Source organism: Chenopodium album, chromosome 14 (genome assembly GCF_948465745.1).
Source record: "Chenopodium album chromosome 14, dcCheAlbu1.1, whole genome shotgun sequence".
In the NCBI taxonomy this organism is placed as follows: Eukaryota; Viridiplantae; Streptophyta; class Magnoliopsida; order Caryophyllales; family Amaranthaceae; genus Chenopodium; species Chenopodium album.
In genome coordinates this window covers 24029719-24038543 of record NC_137847.1, presented here as the reverse complement: position 1 = coordinate 24038543, position 8825 = coordinate 24029719, and the positions used below count along the sequence as shown (strand labels likewise).

At 34.8% G+C, this 8825-nt stretch overlaps 1 pseudogene across 1 annotated transcript; it reads left to right on the top strand.

The window, feature by feature from the left end:
• Positions 1-253: 253 nt before the first annotated feature.
• LOC145580168 (F-box protein At5g46170 pseudogene) lies at positions 254-3655 on the top strand (annotated as a pseudogene). The gene is made up of 2 exons (XR_014099323.1): positions 254-1777; positions 3052-3655. The product of XR_014099323.1 is annotated as an F-box protein At5g46170 pseudogene (transcript).
• The last annotated feature ends 5170 nt before the right edge of the window (positions 3656-8825 follow it).

Here is an 8825-nt window from a genome sequence, read left to right as displayed (position 1 = left end):
GTTAAATATTGAGGATCTTGATTTAATAAATTGAGTTTTCTGCTTTACCACAAAATAAAAAAAATAAAATAAAAAAAAATAAAAAAATAAAAATCATGCATCATATCATCATCCGTGAGTTGTGACTGTTTCATTGCTATCTTAAACGCGCCTAATATGATATGATATCCCCACTTTCCCTGTCTCTTTCTTTTCTTTTCCTCATTTCCTCTCTCTTCTTTTCCACTTTCTCTCTCTTCTGTCTTTTGTGACATACCCGTGGATCCATCCCTTCCTACCATTCCTCTCCCTTCCTTCCTTCAATCTCTTTGTATTTATACCTTCATACTCCGCACCCCATCTTTTCTCTCTCCTCCTCCTTCTTCAATGGCTTTCTCCTCTTCTTAACTTCCTTCTTCACTCACCCCCTTTTCCCAGATCTATTCTCAATTCTCCCATTTTCTCTCTCTTAGGGTTTGAATTCAATTTATCTTCATCCCCTTTTCAACAATGACTTCGTTTCGGCCAGATCTGACGGCCACCGCCAGAATCTATCCTGAACCATTGATGGAGAATCGTATCGATGTTGTGGTTGATGATGATGAAGTTTGTGATGATGGGGTTGATCACTTTGATAGATTACCGGATTCTCTGCTATTGTTGGTTTTCAACAAGATCGGTGATGTTAAGGCTTTGGGTCGGTGCTGTGTTGTTTCTAGAAGGTTCCAGACGTTGGTACCCCAGGTTGAAAACGTCGTCGTTCGAGTTGATTGCGTGATCTCCGATGATGATTCCTCCGTTGCTTCTTCTGCTGCAGATAAGTCTCGTTCTCCTTTTGCAAATCTTGTGCGTCTCATTTTTGGTAATATTTTTAAGCCCATTCAAGCTTTGGGCCAGTTGTTGGGCCCTAAACGATCTGGGCCTGTCGGTGTGTTGGGTACTGGCCCATCGTCTTCGTCGGCCTCGGCTTCCGCCTCGTCCTCGTCCTCCTTATTGGTGGGTAATGGGGTTGATGATGAGGAAGGGGAACAGGGTGGTGTTACTCACCATTCTCCAACTCAGGTTTTGAAAAACTTTCTTGAGATTCGTTATCTAAGGATCGAGTTGCCTAGTGGTGAATTGGGTATTGATGATGGGGTTTTGCTCAAATGGAGGGCCGATTTCGGGTCTACTTTAGATAATTGTGTCATTCTTGGTGCTTCGTCAGTTGTTAATAGCGCGAAAACTAGTCAATTGAGTGAAAATGGGGTGATTAGTGAGCAAATTAGCCCGAGTAATGTGGTTAATGATGATAATGGTAGTATACCGGAGTCATTTTACACTAATGGGGGTCTGAAATTGAGGGTGGTGTGGACGATTAGTTCGTTGATTGCAGCATCAGCTAGACACTATTTATTGCAACCAATAATCGCAGAGCATCAAACTTTGGATAGTCTTGTTTTAACGGATGCCGATGGTCAGGGGGTACTGTGTATGAATAGGGATCAGTTGGAAGAGTTGAGGGTGAAGCCCTTGTCGGCTTCATCTGCATCAAAGAGGACTCTCGTGCCTGCATTGAATATGAGGCTGTGGTATGCACCCCATTTGGAGTTGCCTAATGGAGTAGTATTGAAAGGGGCAACATTGGTTGCTATTCGACCCAGTGAGCAGTCAGGAGTGAGCGCCAAGAAGGAAATTTCGGACTCATCTTGGGTTTCCACTGCTTTTGAAGAGCCCTATGGTACAGCGGCAAAGATGCTAGTGAAAAGACGGACCTATTGTCTTGAAATGAACTCATTCTAAGTAACACTGAGTGCAGGTATACGTTCTCTTTATGTTTCATAATCTTGTTCATTTCTCGTCTGTGATCTTTTTCTTGCATGTATGTTCTTATTTCTAATTCATTGTAGTTTTGATGTTTATATTCTATAATTGGGCATGAATTGTTGGGTAGACAATTTCGAGACATCCTTGTATTGAGCATTTTATGATTGATGTTTGGGCCTCATTATCATGTCTACTACTTGTTGCTTGTGAAGTAGGAAATTGTTTATGAATTTCTTGTCATGATTCAGTGGTCGGTGGATATTGTCTTAAATCAAAACATATTGTCCCAAAGTAAAGTGTCTTTGGAGGTGTTTCTGTTTCGAGTAGAGTGTTGCATTTACTTGTAACTTATGCTGTAGAAAATGTGCCATGACTTTGAAATTTATGTGGTGGCAATTTTAAGTTATCTGGACTTGCATATGATGGTACAGGTTTAATGTTCCAATTTGTGCCACGCGTTGTTGATTTCTTTTGCTTATTGCCTGCCTGAAGTGATTAGAAGACTAGGCTCTGTAGGTATGGTGGCTAAGTCAGCTTGGCTGATATATGTCTGCAACTAGCTTGGCTGATATATGTCTGCAACTGCAGAGTATATGCTGATTGAGTGTGGATGCTCTTATCTTAGGTCACTGATGATCAATATCAGATTTGGGATCTTGAAAACTTTAATAGTTCAGGTTTTCTTTTTAGGTAATGTGTCTTTTCTGAAAGCAACTTTTTGTCTTGATTTGATTCTAGAGTGTGGATGAATTATGTGCCCTAAGTCCATAAGTTTCTCTAGATAGTATACCAGTATTGGGACAGAATATTGTAATGTCAATTTCAAAATTTTTATCAGAGGACATGGTGGTGTAGCTTCTGTAAAATTTTCCGTACTTGCAGCTACTAATTCTATTCGTGTGCCTTCATTTAGCTGGTTATCTTTTGGTTTTGTCTGTAATTTTGTCCATTAACTTGGAGTATCCTAATCTATTACAACAAAGCCTTGACTGTGCTATGTAGCAAGTACTTTTGTCTTGTTTTTCATTTTGCTTGGTAAATTGGATAGTTGGATTATATGGACACTATGGCGTTCAGATTAATTTCTTCTTTTGGGATTTCCCTTGACTGTGCTCAGTAGCAAGTAGTTTTGTCTTGTTTTTCATATTGAATCCGTGATGATACATCTGCTGGTTGAAAACCTTAAGAGTTCTATATTGATGCACTGTGCTAGGTTTGCTGTTCTATATTGCTAACGAACATCCTATATATCTGATGTCTTCTCAGGGCGGTATGTTGTGTCAAGGGAAATGGGAGCTTGAGACTGTTTCTGAAGACAGGAAATACAATTTTGTTATCACACTACTCATCAAGGGGGCGGCAGTGCTCTTCGTAATCAACAATGCTAAACTATATGGTGGAGGCACCAATAATCCATCCCGTGTATAAATGGAGCTCATATGGCACCCTACTGGTACAACGAGCAGTAACACATCTGCATCTAGTTCACTTGAAGCCATATGCTTTGTAAGAAATGCAGACATGCATCTAGATTGAAGTTGGAGCTTTTGAGTTTGTGGATTCTTAATAATTTACCTATCATTGTGAATATTTTAGGCATGGAATATCCTTTCATTTGATGTAAGTTTTAATGTCATCAAGCAGTGTACTTTTGCACTCTGATGTACTTTCTAGTCTTATTAATCCAACTTTGAGAAAGGACACAACATGATTATACTGTCTTTTTTTTTGAGGAAGATTATTCTGAGTCTGTCATGTGAAAAATTCTTAATTGTTAACCACGACATAGTATGATAATTGTGCAAATTAGTTCAAGGTATTAGTAGCCAATTATGTTTTAAACATATATAATTAATTATTCTGGAGCTAATTTCGCGCTTAAGCACTCGTGTTTTCTTGCTTATCTATGAATCTATCCGTTGCATATTAGTTATGGTTTTTTCAAGGAAGTCTGCGTTAGGTGGATTCATAGTTAGGTAAAGTGACAGCCAGCTTGGAAGAATGCAGCTAACTTGGTTGGTAGTCTTATCTCTCCTGTCAATGCTTCAATTTGCCCGCCATTAACGCAACCTACAATCGCTAATTTAGATTATAGAATGCTTTCTACTCCGTATTATATTGTTGGATTCTTATTGGGAAAAGTCTGTTCCAACTAGCATTAATTAGATTTGGGGCTTTTGAATTTCTGTTGGGTGGTAGAAAAAGTCATTTACTCATCTGTATAGTGTAGTTTCTTTGACCTTTTTCTTTCTTTCTTTTGCCTTGTTCTCTTTTTCTTTTTTTCTTTAATTTTGGGGGATGACCAACTATTTTTTTTTTCCTGTTTTATGTTAAGATGAACTACTATTTCTCTAAATATTGCTCTTAGTATACTTCTATTTGCATCATGTAGACAGAAATGGCAAGCTTTCTATTAGCGAATCATGAAGTAATACGGAGTACTAGATTTTAGTTATAACTAGATTAAAGCCCGTGTCATGCACGATAAGTCTATTTTTAAGAAAATTAATTATATCCAACAAATAAAATTTGATAAAACATATAAATCAAATATATAAAAATTATAATATCATAATCTATATTAATAGGCAAAGCAACAAATCATCTAAAAAATGGATTATTTTAGTCTGCCCGAACTTGAGAATTTTTCAAGCGGGGCTTGATCAGATCTAGTGGCCATATTAGTGAATACTTATTTATAAATGCATTTTTAATAAACATAAAAAATCAATCGAACAATAAACTAAAATCTCCACTAAAATTATTAGCAAATTGCAAATATACACAAAATTACAAATAATATATCACCTTTATATCTAAAATCATTTGTTAAACACAACATTTATTTTATAGCTATACTATACTCTATAAATCAATTTGTGATAATATATGTGTATAGTAGTAAAATTTCATAAATAAAATTGTAATTAACTTGAATATATAATTATATTGAATTGAAATTGAAATAAAATATTAGCTAGAGGTATTTGAAAAATATAAATTAAATATATTTTAATGTAATTTCTTTAACATCTATTATATGCATCAATTTATTATAACTTTTTTTGGAAAAATCTAATAATACTCCATTTGAAAAGATAATGAAACAGGAGTTGATTTTTTTTTTTAAAGAAGTTGAAATAATTATTTAGGTAAATGTATATAGAATAATTATGAACATTAAATTAAAAGGTTTTCTAAAAAGAAAACATAAAATAAAAAGGAGTATATATTTGTCATAAAGAAAATATAAAAGATTTAAAATGATATTATTATAGAATCAAATATAAACGGAAAAAAAAGGTTAAAAAGGGAAGGGGAGTTTTGAAGGGAAAATACAGCATCAAGATGTGACACGTGTCACTCTCGATGTCTGTTTTAGTATTAAGTTATTGATTGATTATAATACGAGTATATCTTTCGGTTAAGGCTAAAATTAGGGAATGCTTGGGGTCTTCAAGAGGCTTTATTCTCTTTCCTATCCCTGATTAAGTTCGTTGGTCTGATCGAGTACAATCATAATATAATACTAAAAGAGAGACCAGGAGTGACACATGTCATCTCCTGGTTAATTTTTTTCCCTCCAAAAAGTTTTTCCTTTTGTTTTTTTTTTGTTACATCTTCCTTTTGAAGCTATAGTACACTTTATAATATCTTTTCCATTTTTAGCTAACATGTTTTCTTTCATATAATTATGAAAAATTTGACAATTACCACCTACAGTTTTATTTTTTTTGAATTTTACCACCAACTATTTTTCAAAACATCAAAACTTCCCACCTACTTGACTCTCAACTCAAATGTGACGTCATGTGGGGCCCATTAACCACATTTTCCCGCCATTTCTTTCTTTCTCACCCGATTTCTCATTCCCATTTATTGCAATCCTCTCAAAATTGGTGAAAAACTTCAATTCGTGAAATAATTAATATGAATATGTAATTTAATTTGATGTTTTACCCCAATTTTAAGAGGAGTACAATATAGGGAAATGGTGAGAAAATGTGGTTAATGAGCCCCACATGACGTCACATTTGAGTTGAGAGTCAAGTAGGTGGGAAGTTTTGATGTTTTGAAAAATAGTTGGTGGTAAAATTCAAAAAAAAAAAAAAAAAAAAAAAAACTGTAGGGTCGTAATTGTAGCTTTTAATTTTGTATGATTTTAGAGTGGTTTTGAGCCTTAGAATTGTGAGAAATCGATGTCTTAGTTCACTAATTACTCTATTTTTATGTAATTTTTTTTTGTGTATCCTATGCTTTACGAGATTGTTAGTGTTTTGGTGCATATTTAGGTATAAAGATGGCACTTTGAAGCTTTTGGATAAAGAAGAAAAGAAGTTGGAGGCAAGAAGAGGAAATGAGGGAGTTTTGGAAGAATGAAAGAGGCAAGCAAAAGAGTCCAAGAGTGAATTAAGAGCATTTGGAAGGGTTTTGGAAGGATTTTTACACTAAGGTCAACTTCAAATGACCATAACTTTTGTTCTACTCAATGTTTTGAAGTGATTCAAATTGTATATTAAAGTTCATCTCAAGAGCTTTCCAACGACTGGTCACATGCCTTATTTCGATGAGTAATGAAGAAGTTATGACCTTCTGAAAAGATGTTGTTTCGCCAGAAAAAGGCTGCACGCCCGTGCCTAAAAGTGGCACGTCCGTGCACGACCATGCCATGTGATGCACGTCCGTGTAAGGTCAGGCAGTAGCTACTGCTTGTATTTTAACAGGTCTGCACGCCCGTGCCGACTTGTAGACAGGCCGATTCCTCGTTTTCTCTGTCCTTTTACTTGAGGGTTATAATACCCCTTTGGCTTCATTTGAAGGGGAGATCTTCTTCCCTTTTAGTTTTCTTAGGCCCTTAGTTTCTCTAAAATCTCATTAATTAGCTTAGGTCTTCTCAAAATCGATCATTGTAATTGTTAATTGAAGATTATTCTCTTGAATTCAACACTTTCTCAACTTTGAAGCTTCATATTAGTAATCTCTTTCCTCTATCTCTTGTTCTTTATTTTCTGTTTTTATTTACTTTGAATTGCTAGTTTTTTCCTTAATCTTGTTTAATTGTTGTTGCATGTTCAATCTACCTTGTTCTTAATACTTTATCAACTTGCTAATTTTATGCTAGAATTAGAATTTGTTGTTATGATGTTCTTCACCACGATTAGTGAGTAGTTAATTAGCTAGGAGTTGGGTGAAGACCCAACCAAGCCATGGGTTGATTGATGTTAGTGCTTGCATGTTCATTTTGGGTTGATGATTGATTGTTAAAGAATTGGTTAATTGCTTGTGTAATTTGATGGCCACTTATTGCTCATGTATTCACTTCTATGCTTGCATTGAGAGATAGAGTCTAGTTGTGAGCCTTTTCTTATACGATTATGCTAAATTCCTCTTGATTACGGTTCCTCGTTTGGATGATATAGTAGTCTTAGTTGCAACAATTAGGTGAGAAATCCCAATTGCTTGAGCCTTAATACTTTCTTGGACCGTTCGAAAGACAAACCCGAGTTAGTAATCTACTTCCCATCGTTAGGACTTGGTTGGCCTATCTAGTTAGTTGAGTTTGTTTAGGAATGCTTAGTGTTGTAGCTTCGAAAGAAGACAATGTTGAGTACCCTTTCTATCACCCAATTTGTGCTCATGTTTGTCTATTGTTTGATCTATTGGTTTGGTTGGTGTCGATTCCCATTTCCCTCTAGTGTTTGTCTCCATAGTAGTTATCTAATCAAAACCCCCAATTTGTGACCGAACTAGATTGCAACCGTTTCATACTCTTGGTGTCCTTACCCATTCCATGTGGATACGATCCTCTACTTACCCTATACTTGTCTTAGGTTGGTTTAGGTAGAAATATTGTTTGGCTTTAGGGTGATTGTCCAACGACCGATTATTCCTCTACCAGTAATTGCTAAAACAGCATCAATTGTAGGTGGTAATTGTTAAAAAATCCTATAATTATATACCTTTATTTATAAGGGTATTCATAAATCACGATGAATTTAAATAAGGTGAGTATTATAAATCAATTTTTTTTTTATCATTTTATTCTTTTCTTTCTTTGGTCATAATTTTTATTTTATTTTGATTTAAATATAGTCAAATTGTTTTGCTAATAAATATATATAGTACTATGTACATAAGATAGACTGATAGAAGATGTATATTACTACAATTACAAGTCATAATAGTTCTGCACCAAAAAAAAAAAAGAAGTCATAATAGTTAGCGATGACGTGTCGAAAGTTGGTGCACAAATCTTTCATCAATTTATTTTAAAATTTAAAAAAACTTAAGAATAACAAATTTTTTATATATATAAAGTACTTTTTAAAATTATTCTTTTTCATCTTAAATATAATTTTTTATTTTTATTTTATTTTATTTTTATTTTATTTATTTATTTGTTTTTTTTAATAACAAACCCATCAAAACTTTCAATGAGAAGTAAGTAAGGTTAACCTTATTAATAGTACACTTTTTTTTTTTTTAGTAAACATAATACAATATATAATTTTAGCTAATCTATCAAAATGATTATAATTTCAAAATATATAAAATATAATATTATTATCTAAAACCTTGTGCCGATTAAATTATTTCAACAAAATAGCTAGGGATGGAGAGTGTTTTGGGTATTTTTACCCTGCCACGTGGTCCGCTTCGAGCTTGACACGTGTAACCCTAGGAAGACCTCCAAATGGACCAACCAGGGAAAGACACGTGGCAGGCGGATACCCCTTCAGGAATTGGCGGCCTTCAGGGCCCAATTCCTGAGGTCGCCACAAAACGGCGCAATCCAATTCCATAGGTCATCAAACCCTAGGGAAGGGACACACCTTTCTAGGACCCTATAAATAGGGAGATTCTCCCAATTATTGGGACACCTTACAATCATTACATCATTTATTATTCTCGAAAACAGAGAAAACATCTGATCTCGGAATCCGAGAAGATATTTACTTTTTGCACGTTTTCACTCCGAATGCTTACTAACTTGACCGTTGGAGGCGGAACTCCGACCATCCAGAACTTCCGTGTTTTAG